General features: G+C 44.9%; 1 protein-coding gene across 1 annotated transcript in view; it reads left to right on the top strand.

Moving 5' to 3' along the window:
- Positions 1 to 2,843: 2,843 nt before the first annotated feature.
- ERBIN (erbb2 interacting protein) overlaps positions 2,844 to 24,660 on the top strand; it is a 261,007-nt gene continuing 239,190 nt past the window's right edge. The window contains exon 1 of the mRNA XM_085884469.1: positions 2,844 to 2,868. The gene's annotated coding sequence lies outside the window, so the exon portion shown is untranslated. The remainder of the gene's footprint in view (positions 2,869 to 24,660) is intronic.

Here is a 24,660-nt window from a genome sequence, read left to right on the forward strand (position 1 = left end):
TTCCGACTCCAACGCACACGACGACCAGCTCCTTCTTGCCAACTCCACCGCCCGCGAAGTCTTGACTCTCTGTTTCCGACTCTCCTACTCTCCTACTCTCCGCCTCTGGACTCTCCTACTCTCCGCCTCTGGACTCTCGGACTCTCGGACTCTCGGACTCTCCTACTCTCCTACTCTCCTACTCTCGGACTCTCCTACTCTCCTACTCTCCTACTCTCCTACTCTCCTACTCTCCTACTCTCCTACTCTCCTACTCTCCTACTCTCCTACTCTCCGCTTCTCGACTCTCTGGACTGACGAACACGGTCCTTTTATCAGCCCCGTAGCTTCGCCCTCTCAGCTTTGACCCCCTCCCTTCGACCTTTCACCTCGCTCCCCATTGGCCCGAGAAAAAGTGGGCGTGAAGGCTTTTTGATCCATAAATTTGCATATATCGATCGCCCTGGGGGCGGGGCCAATTCGCCCCTCGCTCACCGATTGGACGGCAAAAAGTGGGCGTGTGTCGTTTTTTGATCCGTTTTTGAAGCACAAAATCCGTGATTTTGTACACGCTGTTCGGCGCGCGCCCTGCACGAGTCCAACACCGGTACCCACAGGCGGCGCAAGAACGGTGGCGATGCGACGGCTGCGAGGTGTGACGTGAAGGTCTTGGCGGTTGTGGTGAAGCGGCGTTGTGGTTGGTGGTTGATGTTGTGGTTGTGGTGGTAATCATGGCGGTTGGTCCAAAATAAAGATAGCAAAAGAAAAACGGCTATCCTGAAGAGTCGCAGCACGCATAAATGACATGTATTCCCACTAGACAACGGGTTTGGGCCTAACTACACATGTACTTACCGAGATATCTCACCTAAGGGACCTGAATGGTGGTTTGCGAATTTGGTAACCACTACAATATATATATATATATATATATATATATATATATATATATATATATATATATATATATATATATATATATATATATATATCTTCTTCTTTCGGCTGCTCCCGTTAGGGGTCGCCACAGTGGATCATCTGTTATGATCCGCATACTGATTTGGCATAGGTTTACGCTGGATGCCCTTCCTGACGCAACCCTGGTCGCCTCTTATGACAGGGATAAGAATTGGGTTTCGCCATTATTCCGGGCTGCCCTACACCCTCTCATAGTGCGGCCCAGTGCAGAGCTCCCGTCCTCAAGCGATCTTCCAACCCAAGCCTCTGAGTAGCCGGATTACAAGCGCACGCCACTATGCCCGGTTATATATATATATATATATATATATATATATATATATATATATATATATATATATATATATATATATATATATATATATATATATATATATATATATATATATATATATATATATATATATATATATATATATATATATATATATATAGTATGATACATACATACATATAATGTATATATATATATATATATATATATATATATATATAGTATGATACATACATACATATAATGTATATATATATATATATTTATAAGAGAACGTTACTCAAACCGATTATCAATACATCTTTGTGGCTTCACACCTACTATGCATTCCTCTTTCTTCTTTTTTTTTTTTTTCAAAATATTTATTTCTTCCTTCTCTGTGACATTCTCGTTCTTGGTGTAAAACATTATTTGACTTGTTTTTGCATGAAGTTTGCTGACATATAAACAAGAACGTGTACGGTACATACTCATTAACTGTGTGTACTGTACATGCAGACTGACCTTTCTGTGACCTTCATCACAGAGTAATAGGATACGTTTATATTTGCAACACAACTTAACACATAAACAGGCAGATATTAGGGGAAAAGGGCACAAGACTGTGGTTTTTTTTACAGGGCAACATATTTCCCAGCACATATATATGACCCACAAGGGTGAAATCAATCGAGCATCGGGGAGGACCTTCCTACAAGCAATGTGTGCCATCATTGCTGAGGCAATTTGCCAGCGGACAGATTACAATCTTAAAAAGAAACGACTCCCTGCGTTTTCTTGTTTTTTTTATTCAATGTCGAGACTTGTGGAGGAGCGAGGCTAGATCATAGAATGAATCAGGATGTAAAGGAACAGTCCAAAGATGGGGGGGGAGGGGAACACATGAATAGCAGGGTTGAGGAACAAAATAGAGGGAGACTTGGATAAATATGGAGTGTGGGGAAGAATGAGGGCTTGGAGAGGACACAACAGGTGAATAACATGGATGTAGCCGTTGTACTCAATCATAGAAGTGAAAGGAAAAACCTGGAAATTTGGAAGGAGGTGAGCTTAGGGAGGGTTAATGAAGGTTGAAAAGATCATGGTTGTGGATGGGGGACTGGGAATCCAACGTTGTTCCAAGTCATCCATATAATGCGAACCTTGGTGTCTGTCCGTGTGTTTGTGAATTCGGCTGTCTCTCGTTTCTGGCGACCGCTTCCCGCCTGCGTTTGAAAAGCTCCGCATGCAGGCAAAGCTCAACATTCTCCCAGAAGAAAGAACATGATACCAAACGAGATATATTTTAAACGTATAAAGACAACATGGAATCGCAGTTTGTTTAACAGCACATTAAGTTATGAGCTGGGCAGACAGGATGGCTTTGACGTACGTACACACACATGCCTCTTTCCCGTCTAGCCTGGGTTTGAATCCCGACCCAGCTAATAAATTGTCATCCTGGTGTTTCACAGGCAGGGGGGATTCATTCAGAAAAGACGCACATGACAGGGACGTGTGAAAACACATGGGGGCGTGGTTAATAGCGGAGGAGCGTGGTTACAAGGATCAGTGACTCTGGTAACATTGGCGGCTTCGGGGGGCAAAATGGAACAAACTTGTGAGAATAATGGACGTGTGCACGGAGAATGAGAGGGGTGAGTTGCCGATGCGAGTGTTACAGTGAGAGTGCGATTTAATAGGGATGAGTGACTGATAGAAGCATGGGTGTGGATCTGGAAAAATGGATATTATTGTAAGGATAACTGATGGGTGGTCGCATGTTCTTCATGAGGATCATGTACTTTGCATGCTGAAGAAATTGTCAAAGGATGAACTCGTGCCTGTTACGTGTGTGACGATGCCACATTTGCAGCCTGCCTTTGTCTCCCCAGTAAATCGGAGGAGGCAAAGGCAGGATAAGAGATGTGAAATGTGCTATGTGCCGCGAGGATGGGAGGGTGCTCCATTCAACGAGGCATGTCACGTGATCAAGGTAGTTGTCTCGTGTGCGGAAAAGTCCTGAACATTGGTCATCGCGTGGGAGATGAGGAATGCTTGCATGCCATCATCCTCACTCTGTAATTCACGAGTGCAAAATATGACACCGAGATATGCTGTGGCACCATCTATCACCCCCATGGAGGCTTTGACAGCATGCAGGACGAGTGACGTGTACAATCCCAAGACCTGCGTGAGCGACCTGTGGCACCAGATGCCTTCTTTGTCAGGATCTGGAGCCGCCGTGATTGTTTCATGTGAACAGCACTATAAATATATATATATATATATATATATATATATATATATATATATATATATATATATATATATATATATATATATTGTTGTGGGTTGGGGTTCAGTGGCGATAAACGACCACTAGGTGGAGCAGTAGAGTCGTCTCCCACCGAACACCCGGAATTTAGGTCGTGACTCTCGGACAACTCCAAAAGGTCACGGGTCTCTTAGGGCTTAGCGGACCATGGTCGCCAATATTTCGACGGCGTGGGGTCGGGCTAATTGCCTAATTTCAATATACCTAAGTACCCACGTCGTCCAGCTACCGGGGAAAACCACACCCTCAACCGACTTTGTCCGAACCGAGTCGCTATTGGCATAGGTATTGGCATAGTTAACCAAACATACAATATTGGCATATTGTAACCGAGTGGAAGCTAACAAAGCCGCGCCGGACCAAATTAACAATTTACGGCACGAACGGCTTCACTACTTCTCAATACGCACCATGCTAGGCCAATGGGAGAAAGCACAGAAAACGAGCTGGTACATTTAACAGGGGTTTATTTATAACAATAATCGGGAAGGGGAAGCACAAAAAGAGCAGAGTTATCACGAATAAGCAAATGTAATTTACAAGGAAAGGAAAACACTTATACAATTCTACTGCAGACGGGGCCCACGGACACACACACACACACACACACACACACACACACACACACACACACACACACACACACACACACACACACACACACACCCAAAAGAAACTGGACCCCGTGGGTTTATTCGGTAGAGACGGGCCGGGGTACCTGTCCCGCATCGTGCGGTCACACCGACCACGAACCACCACCGTGGGACTCAAACCCACGACCTTGGCATTGTCAGCTCCAAGACTGCAGACTGCTCAACAATGACCACAGACCGCACCGCAATCGCCACGAACACTCCTGTCTGTCGTCCTCTCGTCTCATTTTTCTCTCTTGAGGTGGGAGGGGTTTCTTTCCTCACTCCTCGCCTCCTGATTGGACGAGGGGTTGTCGGATTACTCGTGGTCAGTCTCCCGATTGGCTGGGGCACGCGTGTGGTGCTCGCCCTCCACTCATTTGGCTGGAGGAAACGGTCCATGCCCTTCCTTGGAGCGGAGCCTCGATCCGAAGTGACTGAGGCTCCACCCATGCCCTCAGCCAAAAACACGTGGGCAATGGTGACTGGGTCGAGTGAGGGACAGTGGCGTTATTATTATTGTAGTTGTTAAAAAAAACCAAACTAAAAAATAACTCGTAGCGCACACACGAAATTCCCATTAGACAAAAGGAGGGATTCTAACTATAAACACATACTTCTTGAAATAACTGAAATACAGGGACTCTGGCTGTTTGTGTGCACAAGCTTTCTAAATCCACAACAATATATATATATATATATATATATATATATATATATATATATATATATATATATATATATATATATATATATATATATATATATATATATACATACTGCACCAAGCACAGTATAACCGTGCAGAGCGCTGTGAGTTTTAAAGTGCGAGATTCAAACCGGTTGCCTCCTTAAACAGGTTCTGGAGCCACCATGGAAGCACTGAGGTACACACTGACAACCCTCTCAGCGTACGTACCAGCCTTGACTTGCTCTTACGTCAGGGTGAGGCACAGTGAGCCCTGCAATCTATGTGGAAGCATCGATTTTAATGTCATTTTTCCAGTGTTCTCAGCAGCCGAACCACTAATTTGCAACTTCCAGCTGAACTGTGGTTCGAAAAGGTTGTTTAAATTATTATGTTGTACACGGGAGTCGGCTCGACAATTAATGTATGGTCTGGCTCTCAACTCCTTCAAGCAGTGCGCCGAGCTTCTCAGGCCACAAAACTCGAATGTAGTATAATCTCTTCGATTTTATGGTAGGAGAAAGAAGAAGCCAATCCTTCGGAAAAAGGGTCGGGCTAATGCTAAAGGGTGATTCGCAATTACTGCCATGATGTTCCTCGACTGTGACGACAAGGTGGGTGCCATCCCTCGGATGTACGTGAAACCGGCTTCCCATCTGGCAGCATTAGTTGTCAGGTCAGGTCAGGTACGGGACCATGCACCAGAGCAGCGCGTCGCTGCGTCCACTTTCCGCCGGTACTCCAGGGGCCTCCATCTGGCCATCGCCCAGGCAGATGCCTGGCCCATCTCCATCACCGTGAGATGTTGATAAACCTGCTGAAACCACGAGGAACGTGGTCGGCCTATTGGCCTCCACCACACACGAGGCTCCCTTGCTGAAAGAGTCTGGTGAGCAGAATCAGCGTCTTGAAAATGAGCCACATGTCCATACAGCCGCAGCTGATGCTCACGGACTATGCAGGTAACAAATCTCATTTGAGTCTCTCTCAGCAACCGCTCGTTCGACACAAAGTCCGATCAGTGATAGCCAAAGATTCTCCGAAGAGACCTGGTACCAAAGGGATTAAGTCTCCCTCTCAAATCCCTGGTCAAAGTCCAAGTCTCACATCCATAGAGCAAGACTGGAAGCACCAAGGACCTGAAGACTCAGACTTTCATCCACCCACACAGGTCCCGGCAGCGCCACACCCCATGCTCCTGTGCATGCATGACTCCCCAGGCCTGAACCAGACGTCTGTTGACCTCCAGCGCACAGCCAGCAGAGACATGAATATCACTGCCAAGGTAAGTGAATATGGTCAATCGTTGACCTCGTTGGTGTAAGGATATGGCACGACTGCTCTGGGCGCTGGTGCTCAAGAAGATGGTAGCAAATCCTTTCAATAATTATCTGAGTAAAGGCTGTGCCCGACACTGAGAGCAGCGTCACCCCTCAGTAGTTGTTGCAGTCTTGGCGATCACCCTTCCCTTTCCAGAGAGGGACAACAAGGCCCCTCGTCCAGTCAGTTGGGAGGATGCCTGTGTTCCAGGCAGAGCACAGAACTGCATGCAACAACACGAGTGCACCATTTCCACCAGCCTTGAGAAGTTCAGCATGGATGCTACAGATCCCTGGGGCTTTACCCCATTTCAACCGGTTCACAGCACCCTGTGTTTCCACAAACTAAGGTGGACCAGAGTTGGTTGGATGGTCAGCAATAGGGATTTTAACACCCCTGACGTCCAACTCGACAGCTAATGGAACACCCTGGTACAACCGCTCAAAGTAAACGGCCCAGCGGGCCTTCACTTCAGACTCCTATGTCAAGAGCCCACCACCTTCTGCTCTTACTGTAGTACACCGAGGGATGGGCTTGGATGAACGCAATGTCTGAATTCCCCTGGAAGCAGGACGAGAATAACTTGACCACAGTGGTGCTCTACCCCCTCACAGATACCTCGTACATCGGCCTCCTTGTCCACCCTGAGTGCACGTACAGTTTTACGCCTCACCTCCCTGAACAGCTCAGCTCTGCCATTCAGCCTGGCCCTGCGACTCTGGGCAATGGTATCCGGTGTCCCTTGAGTGACAAAATTCCTCTTCGCCCTCTGGTGAGTTCCAAGACATCGACCAGCAACATCAAGGATGGTGGTCTTGAAGGCACTGCACAACTCTTCAGGATCCCCAAAGCACCCAGACCCCCCAACTCTCCACTCAGCTTGTTCGCAAATTCCTCAGCTACCCTCTCATCCTTGATCTTGCCAACATCCAGCCTAGGCTGGGATGGTACCATTCTCCTGGATTTAAGATGCAACTTAAGAGTTGCTACATCAAGCCGGTGGTCAGTATTGAGGAAATGAGCACTCCGGTAGACCCTGCAGTTCTGGATCATCCTCCAGTGACCATCAACGAGCATATGGTCAATCTCCTTTGCCACACCGCCAGCGTTGGAATACCAAGTCCAGCGATGAGCTTGTGGGCACTGAAACCATGAACCAGCCACCCTAAGTCCATGACTTCTTGCAAAGTCAAGGAACTTAGTGCTATTCAGGTTCACAGTTCTCCTTCTCCTTCTCCTTCTCTCTCCGAGCCCCACTGGCTGCTGAATTAGCTTCAGGGGAGTTGACTTGGCCTGTCATTCTTCCAAAGGTCGGCGAAATGAGCACCAGTATATTGCTAATCATCCCTGCAGGGTCGAAGGTGACCAAGGCCTGTCACATTTGCCATGGCGGCCATGGGGTCTCCAAAATCTATGGCCACTAGCAATTATACGGCGGCCGCAGTATTTCCACGGTCACACAATGTAGCAGTCATATATGTTTTTATTTTTCGGGGAGCCGCACGGCGTATTTAGAAATTGTGGAGACCGAAAACGTGGTGGTGCCGTACGGTCTTTGATTTGATGTCGCACGGTGACCTTAGGGCGTCCCTGCGGTGGCCATAGAATTTTCAAGGCAGACGCAAGGTAGCCTCAAGGCGACCGCAGGGGGCCCTAAGGCGAATGTGCGGCCAGACGGACGGTAACGAGTGGGTATATATACCAGTTCTTTTTTTACTGAAATAAAAATATAACAGTTCGGAACATACGAGTACGTGGTGCCCCCAGAATCCGAATTGAATTCGTTCCAGGAGGCTGTTCGGATTGCAAAAAGTTCGATTCCCAAACTATTTTCCCAATAAGAAATAATGGAGTGAATTAATCTGTTCCTGGACCCCAAGAAAACCCACTTTCAAGACACTTTCAACTGAAATTCCCCATGTTTAAGGTAAAATAAGATGAGTAAATGACCTTCGGTTGCGGTGTATTGTATATAAACTGGTACAATCACCAATCCAAAGGTCCACACAGGCTCGAGCTCCGGCCTGGGTTCCGATCGCTCGCGCACTCTGCGAGTGCTGCCCCCAGGGCAGCTCATCAAACATGATGCCCCCAGAACCACAATCGCTTTCATCAAACGCATCGGGCTGAGGTAATCATGGATATTCCAAATTACAACTGGTTTTTCTGTGAAATTAAATCCTTGCCCGACAGTCCGTCACATCACGTGATAGGATTGCTTTTTTGTTATTAATTAAAACACGAGATGAGTAAAAAAAACAAAGCGGCACAAATCAAGGTGAAAACACAAGGTAAAGTAGCGATCAACACACGAGAGATGCTTTCACGAGGACTTCCACCGACGAACTGAATGAACAAAGCGCGAATATGTGGCTCAAACAGGTGGGGGAGACACGTGAACAAACATGAACGCTTCGTCGTGTTTGGTTTTTAAAAAATGTATTCGCTTTTTAGGGCAAAATTCATTTTTCATTGATAAAAGACTACGGCAGCCGCACGAATAATGCAAGCCCACCGTACGCCCTACGTACGGTCGACGTGGAACACAACTACATCACAACTATGGCTTGTCGAATTGCTACGGCCAACGTAGAAATGAAAAAAGTTATAACCGCGTTATAATTCCACGGCGACCCCCACGGCCTGTAAAAGATAGCCAAACGGCGTAGGGACACCCTGAGGCCACCGCAGAAACTCTGGGGCCGCCGCACGTTTCTGCCAATTCAGAGGGCGTACAGCCGCCGTATCCTCACCGTAGAGCAAATGTGATTTAAGCCTAAAGGGTTGGCGTCAGGAAGGGCATCCGGCCGTAAAAAACATTGCCACAAGAAAGGGTACCATGATTGGAGCCCGCAAAAAGCTGACCCCTGCTCAGGGATAAAGGCTTTCAAATGGTGTGATGACACAAAGATTGGTATTGCCATCAGCAAAGTGACGGGCCTTTTATGCTAGTTATATTCAAATGTGGCCCAAAGGTCACTACATTGCCTTTTTGCCCTCTGTCATATCGCTCTTGCATGATCCTCAATTTTGTATTTAAAAAATGACAAATCCTTGTGATGGTTGGAACATTTTCTTGTTTTAAATAATTCTCACCAGTGATTTTAATATTAAGCTTGCATTGAAACAACACCACCTTCAATGGTCAGCACGATCTATTCGGAATTAAAGATCATGGGTTTCATCAAGATTCATTTTAATATGAAAACTACCCATTGAGACACCACTAGTGGGGCAGATAACAGCAATATTTCAGAGGAATCGTGCAAATGATGATACAAGCATCAAATTTGGCGCATTTATTCTCCAGGGGACTTTAATCAAATCTGCCTGATTGGCCATTTGAAAATCCAAGATGGCGGCCATTTTTCAAGATGGCTGCCAAGTTAGCCTCCCGAAGTTGACTTTTTGCCTCAAAGTATTTGTAGTTGTCCGATTTGCATGACCTCGGTGTGGATACCTATGATTTCAAGCCTGCTGGAGTGGATTTTCCTGTTTTTAAAGCCCCCTGACATGCACTTTTTCTGATTTTGCACCACTTTAATGATTGTCATATGAAGCTAAGGCCTTTCTGCAACCGGGCCCTGGCTAGTAAATGTTCAAAGTTATGCATACCATGTGAATGTTCCTCCAGCTGCTACTGTCCACATATGCAGCTACAGAGTGCTGTGCAGCAGAGCCCTGACTGAAGCACTTGCATCTCTGGTTGCAACCTTTCCTACAGGAACACTTGGTCAGTTCCTGATAGCTGGCTGCAATAGGGGGTAGTGTTGTCCAACATATCTGCCACGTCTCCTTTACGTGTCCATCTCCATTCAGCGGGACTGCTCGTGTCTGGACTGGAGATGGTTGCCTGACCCCAGATGATCCCAGCCTGGTAGGCCACACACTTTGCATGTTCTCTGAGGGCTGCCTGTGTTGGTGGAATTGAGTTGTACGGCCTCTGCTTGCGGGCAAAGAGATCCAGTCTTGCTCCGTCCACACCAGTGGCTGCGCTTGATCTGTCTTGCATGAGGACAATGAATCTCTCCAGCCTCTGCAGGTCAAGATCGTTAATCAATGTTGGATGCTGGCCGAGATTGGTGAATGTTTCAGAAACATCATCAAAGACGTTCCAAGTCTACCATGCAGTTTTCTTCCCTTTACTGCAGAAGGCAGACACTATGTCACATCCAGTGAACGCATGGAAGTATGGGATCCCTCCAGCTTTCTCAGGCCCTATTGCAGAAATACCTCATGGACTGGAATCCATCGTGCCTTGGCTCTTTGGCCAAAGGCAATCCACATGTTCTCAAGACCTAGTTCCTGTAAGCATGGCAGTACAGATATTGCTATGACTAGTACGTCCATGTCATTAGCCTTAATGATAATGGTCTTGCTACCATCCGTCGTTGCATCCCTGGTGTGTACAAATATTCGAGTGTCAGCTTCTTCATGACAACATGGAGACACAGCATCCAGTGACTTCCTTGTGTTTCTAATGGCATCTTCTACTTTTGTGACTGTGCTTGTCATCTGTGCTTCACACATCTTTTCCGCAAGGAAGTGAAACAGCTCAGTCTTGTTGCTGTCATCTCGAAGAAAGTTTCTTCAGTTACTTGGGGTCTTACTGGTTCCTGTCACTCTTCTTCTGATTCCTTGCCCCATTTTCGACCTTGCCTCAGACTTCAGACTTGACTTCTTCTACACACCAAACACTACGTCCACCCTCTCGTACCTGGCACCATAGGATTCCACCTTTGGGATGATGTCTTCTTTAGCATAGTCATCAAATATCTTTGAAGTGCGTGGAGGTAGGGCATTGATAAGTGCTGAGCCATCAATGATGACTGCATCTCCCCTTGGTTCTCTGTCTAGGATGTTCACTTGCGCTTCAAGAATTTCAGCCAGCTGTGACTTCTGGCATGTATGAAGCTTGCCGCTGTCACTGAGAGATGCAGGGTGTGACTGATTCTCATGCTTGAAGAATTCTTGCAAGTCACACTGCCTGTTCTGGCATGAGATGAACAGTCGTGAGAACAGCTGACAGTCGTCTTTCAGCACTTTCTCCTTTGAACTTCCCCCAGCTTGCTCTTGTTTGAAGAAAGAAATAATGTTTTTATTGATTGGATGATTCTTGATTCTTGGATTGGATTGATTCTTGATTATTGATGTACACCATCCAGATAACTAAAACCCCTTATCCTTGGCTCGGCTCTCCCACGCTGGCAGATCCTGTTGATTCAGGTGCGGCTGCCTAATTGATCCGGGGTTGATTCGGCAACATTTGGGACACTAGTAAGTTGTTGCAGTATGATGCCAACATACAATTCCTACTAAGCTGACGCTAAACCCCATGCTGAGTTTCACAGCAGTGATGTCACCAATGTGCCTTAGTCGTGCCCAACAATCACTCCTTCAAGAAATTCTTACTTGGCGATGAACTGGAAATGTTGATTAAAGGAATGGTAAGTGGCCTGGATTCAATCAGCACATCTGTTTCATTAACGTCGTGCACTTCAAAAATTTGGAGCTCGATGTACTCCATTACACGCAGAGACCTTTTGTGTGCTACCCACTTCGAGTTTAGCCCGCGAGCCAACGCGGTTTACCAGGGTGTGGCCGATGCCGTGCACTAGCAACTTCTTGGAGCCATAGATGAGAGTTGGGCCAGAGATGAGCAGTGCCAGTAGTCCATCCAAGGGATGTGGCTGACTGCTGAAACAAAGGTACTACCTCTAACACTACACCCCTACACCGCATGCATAAGTTGCTACTACTACATACATGTTAAGTCATGCAAACATTTGAAAATCATAAACAAATGTGCAAAATCAGAAAAAGTGTGTGTCAGGGCGCTTTAAAAACAGGAAAATCCACTCCAGCAGGCTTGAAAACATAGCAGTCCACACTTAGATCATGCAAATGGGACAACTACAAACACTTCGGGAGGCTAACTTGGCGGCCATCTTGAAAAATGGCCGCCATCTTGGATTTTCCAATGGCCAATCGGGCAGATTTGATCAGAAAGCCCTGCAGAACAGAAATGCCAAATTTGATGCTTGTATCATAATTTGCACGATTTTTCTCCTATCTACTACACAAACAGGCAATTTTCTTTTGAAGGCTTTACTTATTAATTTATTCATATGCATCCTGCGGCTGCTGGTTGCATCATTGCTGGGAGTGCTGCTGAGCCGCTGATGCAGTGCCCCCTATTCCCAATCAGCTGGTACTCATTTCACCAACCTCAGAAGGATGACAGGCTGAGTCAACCTCTTCCTCTTCCTCTTCTTCTTCTTCTTCTTCTTCTTCTTCTTCTTCTTTCGGCTGCTCCCATTTGGGGTCGCCACAGCGGATCATCCGTATGATCCGCATCGTGATTTGGCTTAGTTTTTACGCCGGATGCCCTTCCTGACGCAACCCTGGTAGCCTCTTACGACACAGGGATATGGTACACCTATTTTAACCGGGGTATACACCGGCCCAGTATACTGGTACTCATTTCGCCGACCTCGGAAGGATGACAGGCTGAGTCAACCCCCTGGTGTATTAATTTAGTGGCCCAACGGGGCTTGAACTCAGGACCTTTTGGATCCCAAGCCGCTGCCCAAACCACTGTGCCAACACCAGGCTTACAGGCTGAGTCAACCTACCTGGTGTTAATTCAAAGACAGGACAGAGGCGTGAACTCAAGACCCGATGATCTTCAGCCAGCTTCCTTAACCGTTGAGCCAACACCAGGCTTTAAGGGTCTACTGATGTACGTGTTCTTCAAAGTGTTGAACTGAGTTGTAAAGGAAATCAACACAAATTATATAGTTCTTCATAATGTTTTCGCTTTAGCTCTTTTACAGGCCTTGATTTCTGCACATCAAGTGCAGAATTTAATTTAATTGCTTTAGTACATTATCCAAAAACATATAATTATACCGAATGCTTTGCATCTAAGATTGTGCTATTTCATTTGTTCAACTTAATTAATGTTTAATGTGTGTGCTCACAAACCTGCCACTAACCACTAACATTAATTTTCAACATTGATATTTCCACGGACTGTACACGAGGAGCGAAGCAGCGAGAGACAAAATATCCTGAGCTGATCGTGAAAGACTCCCAAGGATAATTTAACGGTTGAGCACAAAAAGCATGGTCTGCTGGACATGGTCTGCTCGTGTAATTGAATGTACCAAATCAATCAATTCCAGAGGAAAGTATATTAGAGAGAACGGTGTAATATGGACCCCCCCCGGATGACATTTGGGGTTGTATATTTTTTATGTACAGAAATATATCAACATTTTCACCCCTCCCAACCCAAGTCCACCCCATACATACTCATTCCATTCTACCCCATTACTTCTGTGTCCTCCCAACCTTTCATTTTTTCTCCTCATTTATCCCATGATTTAATTGCTTTGAAATTAAATAATTTATCATTGAAACCTACAAAATGTATTCCAGTCTTGTTTATGGCCTCATAACCCTTGGGATTCATATTCCATAACTTTCAATAGTACAGTAACCCTGATGTTTGTTTGACGGTTAAGGAGGCTGCCTTAACATCTTAGGATTTTGAGTTTGAGCCCTTGTTGCGCCGTTAAATAACACCAGGTGTGTTGTTCAGCCTGTCATTCTTCTGAGGGTGGCAAAATGAGGACCAGCTTACTGGAAACGGTGGCACTGCATCAGCAGTACAGCCACGCTCACAGAAATGATGCAACCAGCAGCCACTGGCTGCATACAAAATAATAAAAAATATATTAGTGTTCTCTCGTTGGTTGTTATCTCCATATGCAGGTTTCAGAAATTGGAATGGAGTCCTCCCAGGGATCGAAGTTTATTTTTTTTATTATTTTTTGCATAAATAGGCGAGGCGCGTGGAAGAGCTAGTACAGTGAACGGATCAGGACAAAACCATGACGCAAAACACACATGCATTGGATGGACAAGATGGGCCCAGAGGATGCATGGGGTGGACGAGATAGAAAACAGAGGGAAACTCCAATGAGGGAACTCTAGAAAATTGGAAGGAGGGATTTGTGTAGGGTTAACGAGGGAAGAAAAGATCATGGTTTTGGAATGGAGACGATCTGAGGTGGTGGTGAACAACCATCTTGAAAACCTGGAGGAAAGAATGATATTGTAGAAAATGTGGAAGTTGGTTCCAAAGGTGGGGAAAAACAAAGGAACAAATGAGTGGAGGTGAGCAGTGATCCTGGATATACAGGAGGTAGTTTCACCAAAAGGCAGTTGATGATGGACCGTGTCAGCCATGCAGAAACCTGGGAGGGAGATGACAAAGGAGAGAGAGAGAGAGAGAGAGAGAGAGAGAGAGAGAGAGAGAGAGAGAGAGAGAGAGAGAGCAAGAGAGAGAGAGCAAGAGAGCAAGAGAGAGAGAGCAAGAGAGAGAGAGAGCAAGAGAGAAAGAGAGAAAGAGAGAAAGAGAGAAAGAGCGAGAGAGCGAGAGAGCGAGAGAGAGCGAGAGAGAGCGAGAGAGAGCGAGAGAGAGAGAGAGAGAGAGAGAGAGAGAGAGAGAGAGAGAGAGAGAGAGAGAGAGAGAGAGAGAGAGAGAGAGAGCGCGAGAGCGCGCAGAGGGTGCAAGACCAGAATTGAGGCAGCGGAGGACGGAGATACCACTGACCTGTCTGCAATGGCCAAGTGATAGGCACAAAGATTCTGCTTCATTTCAGGAGATTCCAATAATATTAAAAGCCTTGGTTTCTGCAGTGTCAAGCTGAGCAAGATGTGAGGAAGGGGAGCCAAGCCAGAGAGGAGAGCAGTGCTCCATCAAGCTGCAGATGAAGGCCTTGTAGGTGGATAAGAGTTCAGGTGTACAAAAGAAGGACTTTATATGATGGCGGATGCCCAGTCAGTGGCTGGCTTTGGAGGCCAACTTTGAAATGTGGTTTGCCCAAGAAAGATCATGGCTGATAGTGAGATCCAGGAGTTTGAATGATTGAACGTCTTCGAGAAAATTGTTAAGTAGATTGGAGGTTTTTCTGGATGGTCCTTTTGGAGAGAGATTGTGATAGTGTGAGATTTGTCAGGATTGAAAGATTTATTCCAAATGTTTAACCAGCTTATTTCTTTTCAAGGTCTGAAGAGAGGGAAGAGGCTGCAGCCTGCCTTTCTGAATGATGAGGGATGTCATGGCAGAGGGTAGAGTCATCAGCCAATACATAAAGAGGATTTTCCAGAGTCAGAGAGACCATTTTTGAAGATCAGGAATAGGACTGGGCCCAGAACACTGCCTTGGGGCACTCTAGCCTTGACAGGGGAGATGAAAGGATTCCATTGAGTGCCACACATTGGCTACAAGAGTTGAGGAAGTCAGAAATCCATATGTGTAGTTTGCCTTGGGTGCCATAGGCAGAGAGTTTGGAGAGTAAGGCAGAATGCTAGATGATATGAAAAGCACGAGATACGTTTCAGGAAGGGATCATGATTCATGGACGAAGCTGTGGAGTTTTCTTGTTGTCATATCTTTATTCTGAGGTCTCTTTTCAGGATCGACACTGAGCCACGAACAGCCTCCCTTTGTGTGTACAGCTGTTCTGACATGAGTTTTTCACAACCGGATAGGAGGTGACTCATGCTTTCTGTTTCTACCTTCTAGAACCTACACCTGTTTCATTGACTGAGTCCCACTATCTTCTTTAAAGCCATTGGTACAGTGTCTTTGATCTTGGGCATTTATTGTGATTATTTCTCCATCCTAATTGAGTTGACCTCTTCTTGGCTATTCCAATGAGCCTTTTTTTGCCTATCCCAGTCTGTCCAGCTCTTTCTTTGAATTTTCCTTCTGTTTTGTCGTTCTCCCAATAATTGTCAGTCTACATTTGATAATATTTCGTTTCAGACTTATGAAAATGACTTGGGACATAATGAGTGGTTAATTATGCATCAGTTATCCCTTATTGCATGTTAGGTAAGTGTTTATAAACCCCAATTAGCATCAACCAGAATCGGATGTCTTACTAGCTTCTCTGTCATCCTCACCCTCATGTTTGTCTCTTCTCCCCATCTTCCACCTGCGTTTCCCTTAAGTCACCCTCACTGTGGTTTCACACCTCTTGCACACATTCCATGTGACCATCTCCACATGTCATCGTTCAAGACTCTCACATCAGTTTTACAAATGGCTATCACACGTGTGGCATGTGCAAGCACAGCACTATGAGAGCACATGTGCGACACCCATGCAGTGGGGATGGGGGAGGCTATAAGAGGCCCAGGCAGTCAGTTAGCTTGGGACAGCAGAGAGTCACAACTCGCACAACGAGGAGTCATCACGGAGAGCGAGCCACACAGCCATCAGCACAGGACTCTCAGCCCGAGAGGCCTAGCCATCAAGAGATCTATGCACAGCACGGCCCAGTCAGGATGAAAACGCACAACCAAGTTGGGTTGCCTTGCCAGCCGCAGAGTGACACAACCAGCACAGGGGAAAAGCAGAGAGTCTTGCCAGAGCTGCAGAGGCCCAAGGGTGAGATTGGACTGGGAGAGGGGTCCGAAGACATGCCTGCACTTTGACGTCTCCAGACTGGTTATCTTAGTATTTTGTAATTGCTATTATCGCTTCCTGTACCCCCATCCATCTGTATATTAATACTGAAGGGCCAATTTTGTGCTCCTCCTCGCGGTCGCGTCACGTTTTTCTTGGTACTGTGACCTGGACTGAAAGAGACTTCGTACCTGTGAGAGTGGATCGCACATAGTGGCAATAGTCAACTTTCAAATCTGAAGCAGAATAAACACTTTTCGTTTTACATTCGTTTACATGGTGACGTGTGACGTCACCGCTGAGAGGCGTCAGGACGTCATGACATCATTGGTCATTCGGTGACGTCATTATGTCTGCCATCGACAGACCGTTACCGTTGAGAGGTGCAATTCCACTCATCGAAAATAGCGTCTGCAATGTAAAACCCTCTGCACATGCTGACTACCTCAGAATGTGAATTTGACACAAAAAATGTAACAAGAAACATTGTATCTTCTATCTATATATTAATACTGAAGGACCAATTTTGTGCTCCTCACGCTCCTCACGGGGGCTGGGGTGAATAAGGCGGGGTTGAGTGTGAGGGGGTGGACAGGGGGGCGGGGGCCCGGGGGCAAGTGGGGCGGGGAATCGAGAGCCGGAGGTCGGGGAGTGAAGAGGCGGGGCCAGGGTAATTACATTTTTGGGCGGGGGTAAGCAAATTGAAGGTGGGGGGGAATGGGGCAGGGGCGGGGCATGAATGGGCGGGGGATGAGTAGGCGGGGGCAAGCACGCCCTGTCCAGTCCATGTCCCTCGAGTGTGGGTGAGCTGGTGAGGGTGGTTGAATGAACGGAATCCGTCTGTGACGGGGCTTCGGCTAGTATTATTTATTATATCTGTCACTTCTAAAACCATTTGCTGTGTATTTTGAGTAGCAATATTCTCCTCCAAAATAATCAAGTACCCCGTAAAACCATACGTGCATGCTGGAACTGTTGCGCGGTTAAATTAACTTTTAAAAGGTGCACCGCCAAAGACTCGCTGAGCGTGCAAAGAACTCCTCCACTGGGTGTCTTGGAAGTTTATCTCCAGATGTCTCGTGTCACGCCTTCAGGAGGCCGATGTCCATTACAATTGACTTTCACGAGTGGGACAATTCCAGACTCTTACAATTGGTGTTTTTGGGGTGGGATTCTTACTCGCCACCAAATTGCACTCACAACAATTGGTCATCAGGATTAGGATTAAACCCATGGGGGAGGGGAGGAGAGTTTTCCAAATACAAAATTCTGTGTGCCATACTATATTCCTATTACAAATCAGGTTGTAGTGGTTATTTGTGTAACAGCAGCCCAAAAGAGGATGGGTACTTATAAAATGTCACAGCTACATCATTGGTGATGGAGGTGCAGAGGCTAGTCGAGAGCACAGTGGAGACACCACCTTGCAGCTCAGCCCAAAGCAGAAGAAATGAAATGATGCCTTTTGAGGTGCATGAAGTAAAGCAGTTAAAGGCTATGTTGCAGCAAATTGAGGCCAGGCTGCAAACCCAAATTGAAGCCTGGCAAAATGAAACGGCAGTGGACATCATGAGCTGTATCAAGGCTGATGTGTGAAAAATGGCAGAGGTCAGTGTGGAATCTGGGGGAGAGCTAATGAGGCCCCTGTGGTGGATAGAGGTGGGGAGGTGTGTAATCAACCCAGTGATAGGTCCCATAGTTGACAGAGGGGACCCCATGGCAAGTATAGAGTTCTCTACCCATGGCAGTAGAGAGTTCGACCCCATGGTGGAGACAGTGGAGGATCCCATGAGTGTTAGTGCAGACCCATGGGCAGTGGAGTAATAGAGCCCAAGGAATCAAATTCAGAGCCCAACGAGGCCGGTTCAGAGATGAAGGAGGCCAGTTCAGAGCCCATAGGGGGTGTAGTGTAGGTCTCAGAGGGCAGTGTGGAGCAATAATGGAAAAGAAGTCCCCAAAGGGGTTAATAGAGTTGGGATGCTCATGAAGCTGTGGTTGAGGCTTGCGGATGTGAAGTGAGTGTTCACGGAGGTTAGGTCTGGGTTCTCGGGAGTGGAGTTCATGCTTGTGACTCTGCCATTGGTGGAGAGAGGGCTTACACGATGCAGGGTATAAAAGACCACAGGGACTGTAGTATAGTTGCTCAGAGTTGGAATAGAGACCATGGGGTATGTAGCAGAGTTGACCACGAGAGGTGTAGAGAGTTTATTCTGCACCCCGGAGTTAGGGGGTGGCTGTGTGCCTGGGAGCTGCAGAGACTGATTATGTGGAGTTCTTGCCGGCCCAAGAGACAGAGCTGGATGACCACATGGAGTGCGGTGACCTGGTGAAGAGGTGTGAACATCTGGACGAGCAGGCGATCTTCACAAGGTATGCGGCCGCATGCACACAATATATGGAGGTGGAGGGTAGCCAGGTAGGGAATACCTGGGTAAAGGCACTTCCTAGTTGAGTGTGTCTGCTTGTGCCCGAATGAGGAGTATGAGTGCACCGAGAGTGCTCTGGACACAGTACGTAGGGTTGAACAGCAGGAAAAAGAAGTAATGCCACCAAACAGAATGGTAAAGACCACAGAATGGTCAAGTGTTAGGTGGAGTAGAAAACCAGAGCGACGGAGGTTGTTCACATAGGCTCAATTCCGAGAGCCAAGAAGGAAAGGTGCTGGCCAATGCTGACATTTGCAGCTGCCTCAGCCTCAGCAGAGGTTGGGGAGGATAGGAAGGGGCCTGCTGCAATGTCTGCACCAGACCCAAAAGCATTGGAGGAAAGGCAGAGATCGATGTGTGCAACCACATCGGCTCCATGGGCCTTAGAGGAAAGGTGGGAGGCACTATAGGCATTGCTATTAGGCCTAGGGCCCAATAAGGAGCAGAGTGCAGGATCTGGAGGAGCCATGAGCAGTGAGAATCCAAAGGTAAGGCTCAGGGCTATGAAGCCCTCTGAAGTAATGTAGACATTGTGAGTTCCGAAATGACGGGTGTAAGAGAGAAGAGGGATGAAGGACCATTCAAAATTGACATTCAAGTTATTGTGAGACAATGGAGCTTTAGGAAATATGATAAAATACAGTAGTGTGAAATTTTAGCATTATAAAAATGGGAGTGGAAGCAATTGATTCTAATTTGATGGCAATGCATTAGGAGGCACCTTTCTCCTCCTTTTTCTTTCTCCGGCAGACTTGGGCGGAGCAGAGACTGATTGAAAAATTAGCTGATGTGTGTGAGTGGATGTAATTAGAGTGGGCCAAATTTTAGGCCTGTAGGTTTTTGTCATTTCATGTTAGTGTACAGTGGTAGGAAGTAGTAAACATTTATCATTTGTGGACAATGTAGAGTGCAATTGTTACAGTGCATATTTTAAGTACAGTACAGTATTGCATGTTTACATGCACAATTGGAGAGAACCCCAACTTATTCTTTTAAGAACCCTTGCATATAATGATTGTGGAATTCAGAACATGCTTTTGTCATTGCATATTTATCCTATTATAACGATACACATCACTGGAAAAACCTGGATATAATGATCGATTTCTCCCGTCAAGTTGAACTGCCCTTGGTGAGGAAATCGAACTCGACATTAGAAAATCTACAAGAGAACACACAGCACTACATTAGAAAATCTCTACATGAGAACACAAGGCCGTACATTAGAAAATCTGCATGAGAACACAAGGCCGCACATTAGAAAATCTACATGAGAACACAAGGCACTACTTTCGAAAATCTACATGAGAACACAAGGCCCTACATTAGAAAATCTACATGAGAACACAAGGCTCTACATGAGAACACAAGGCCCTACATGAGAAAATATACATGAGAACACAAGGCACTACATTAGAAAATATACATGAGAACACAAGGCCCTACATTAGAAAATCTACATAAGAACACAAGGCTCGATATGAGAAAAATCTACATGAGAACACAAGGCCATACATAAGAAAATCTACATGAGAACACAAGGCACTACATTAGAAATCTACATGAGAACACAAGGCCCTACATTCGAAAATCTGCATGAGAACACAAGGCCATACATGAGAAAATCTACATGAGAACACAAGGCACTACATTAGAAATCTACATGAGAACACAAGGCCCTACATTCGAAAATCTGCATGAGAACACAAGGCCATACATGAGAAAATCTGCATGAGAACACAAGGCCCTACATGACAAAATCTACATGAGAACACAAGGCCCTACATTAGAAAATCTACATGAGAACACAAGGCACAACATCAGAAAATCTACATGAGAACACAAGGCTCGACATTAGAAAATCTACATGAGAACACAAGGCCCTACATGAGAAAATATACATGAGAACACAAGGGACTACATTAGAAAATATACATGAAAACACAAGGCCCTAAATTAGAAAATCTACATGAGAACACAAGGCTCGACATGAGAAAATCTACATGACAACACAAGGCCATACATGAGAACACAAGGCCCTACATTAGAAAATATAAACGAGAACACAAGGCCCTACATTAGAAAATATAAACGAGAACACAAGGCCCTACATTAGAAAATCTACATGAGAACACAAGGCCCTACGTTAGAAAATCTACATGAGAACACAAGGCCGCACATTAGAAAATCTACATGAGAACACAAGGCCATACATGAGAACACAAGGCCCTACATTAGAAAATATAAACGAGAACACAAGGCCCTACATTATAAAATATAAACGAGAACACAAGGCCCTACATTAGAAAATCTACATGAGAACACAAGGCCCTACGTTAGAAAATCTACATGAGAACACAAGGCCGCACATTAGAAAATCTACATGAGAACACAAGGCACAACATCAGAAAATCTACATGAGAACACAAGGCTCGACATTAGAAAATCTACATGAGAACACAAGGCCCTACATGAGAAAATATACATGAGAACACAAGGGACTACATTAGAAAATATACATGAAAACACAAGGCCCTAAATTAGAAAATCTACATGAGAACACAAGGCTCGACATGAGAAAATCTACATGACAACACAAGGCCATACATGAGAACACAAGGCCCGACATTAGAAAATCTAAACGAGAACACAAGGCCCTACATTAGAAAATATAAACGAGAACACAAGGCCCTACATTAGAAAATCTACATGAGAACACAAGGCCCTACGTTAGAAAATCTACATGAGAACACAAGGCCGCACATTAGAAAATCTACATGAGAACACAAGGCCATACATGAGAACACAAGGCCCTACATTAGAAAATATAAACGAGAACACAAGGCCCTACATTATAAAATATAAACGAGAACACAAGGCCCTACATTAGAAAATCTACATGAGAACACAAGGCCCTACGTTAGAAAATCTACATGAGAACACAAGGCCGCACATTAGAAAATCTACATGAGAACACAAGGCACAACATCAGAAAATCTACATGAGAACACAAGGCTCGACATTAGAAAATCTACATGAGAACACAAGGCCCTACATGAGAAAATATACATGAGAACACAAGGGACTACATTAGAAAATATACATGAAAACACAAGGCCCTAAATTAGAAAATCTACATGAGAACACAAAGCCCTACGTTAGAAAATCTACATGAGAACACAAGGCCCTACATTAGAAAATCTACATGAGAACACAAGGCTGTACATGAGAAAATATACATGAGAACACAAGGCCCTACATTAGAAAATATAAACGAGAACACAAGGCCCTACATTAGAAAATCTACATGAGAACACAAAGCCCTACGTTAGAAAATCTACATGAGAACACAAGGCCGCACATTAGAAAATCTACATGAGAACACAAGGCCATACATGAGAACACAAGGCCCTACATTAGAAAATATAAACGAGAACACAAGGCCCTACATTATAAAATATAAACGAGAACACAAGGCCCTACATTAGAAAATCTACATGAGAACACAAGGCCCTACGTTAGAAAATCTACATGAGAACACAAGGCCGCACATTAGAAAATCTACATGAGAACACAAGGCCATACATTAGAAAATCTACATGAGAACACTACTCCATACGTAAGAAAATCTACATGAGAACAAAAGGCCATACATTAGAAAATCTACATGAGAACACAAGGCTCGACATTAGAAAATCTACATGAGAACACAAGGCCCTACATGAGAACACAAGGGACTACATTAGAAAATATACATGAGAACACAAGGCCCTAAATTAGAAAATCTACATGAGAACACAAGGCCCTACATTAGAAAATATAAACGAGAACACAAGGCCCTACATTAGAAAATCTACATGAGAACACAAGGCCCTACGTTAGAAAATCTACATGAGAACACAAGGCCGCACATTAGAAAATCTACATGAGAACACAAGGCCATACATGAGAACACAAGGCCCTACATTAGAAAATATAAACGAGAACACAAGGCCCTACATTATAAAATATAAACGAGAACACAAGGCCCTACATTAGAAAATCTACATGAGAACACAAGGCCCTACGTTAGAAAATCTACATGAGAACACAAGGCCGCACATTAGAAAATCTACATGAGAACACAAGGCCATACATTAGAAAATCTACATGAGAACACAAGGCTCGACATTAGAAAATCTACATGAGAACACAAGGCCGCACATTAGAAAATCTACATGAGAACAAAAGGCCATACATTAGAAAATCTACATGAGAACACAAGGCTCGACATTAGAAAATCTACATGAGAACACAAGGCCCTACATGAGAACACAAGGGACTACATTAGAAAATATACATGAGAACACAAGGCCCTAAATTAGAAAATCTACATGAGAACACAAGGCCCTACATTAGAAAATATAAACGAGAACACAAGGCCCTACATTAGAAAATCTACATGAGAACACAAGGCCCTACATTTGAAAATCTACATGAGAACACAAGGCCGCACATTAGAAAATCTACATGAGAACACAAGGCCAAACATTAGAAAATCTACATGAGAACACTACCCCATACGTAAGAAAATCTACATCAGAACAAAAGGCCATACGTTAGAAAATCTACATGAGAACACAAGGCCATACATTAGAAAATATAAACGAGAACACAAGGCCCTACATTATAAAATATAAACGAGAACACAAGGCCCTACATTAGAAAATCTACATGAGAACACAAGGCCCTACGTTAGAAAATCTACATGAGAACACAAGGCCGCACATTAGAAAATCTACATGAGAACACAAGGCCATACATTAGAAAATCTACATGAGAACACAAGGCTCGACATTAGAAAATCTACATGAGAACACAAGGCCGCACATTAGAAAATCTACATGAGAACAAAAGGCCATACATTAGAAAATCTACATGAGAACACAAGGCTCGACATTAGAAAATCTACATGAGAACACAAGGCCCTACATGAGAACACAAGGGACTACATTAGAAAATATACATGAGAACACAAGGCCCTAAATTAGAAAATCTACATGAGAACACAAGGCCCTACATTAGAAAATATAAACGAGAACACAAGGCCCTACATTAGAAAATATAAACGAGAACACAAGGCCCTACATTAGAAAATCTACATGAGAACACAAGGCCCTACATTTGAAAATCTACATGAGAACACAAGGCCAAACATTAGAAAATCTACATGAGAACACTACCCCATACGTAAGAAAATCTACATCAGAACAAAAGGCCATACGTTAGAAAATCTACATGAGAACACAAGGCCATACATTAGAAAATATAAACGAGAACACAAGGCCCTACATTAGAAAATCTACATGAGAACACAAAGCCCTACGTTAGAAAATCCACATGAGAACACAAAGCCCTACGTTAGAAAATCTACATGAGAACACAAGGCCCTACATTAGAAAATCTACATGAGAACACAAAGCCCTACGTTAGAAAATCTACATGAGAACACAAGGCCCTACATTAGAAAATCTACATGAGAACACAAGGCTGTACATGAGAAAATATACATGAGAACACA

Source organism: Eptatretus burgeri, chromosome 6 (assembly GCF_056783735.1).
Source record: "Eptatretus burgeri isolate ZD-2024b chromosome 6, Ebu_testis_v1, whole genome shotgun sequence".
Lineage (NCBI taxonomy): Eukaryota > Metazoa > Chordata > Myxini > Myxiniformes > Myxinidae > Eptatretus > Eptatretus burgeri.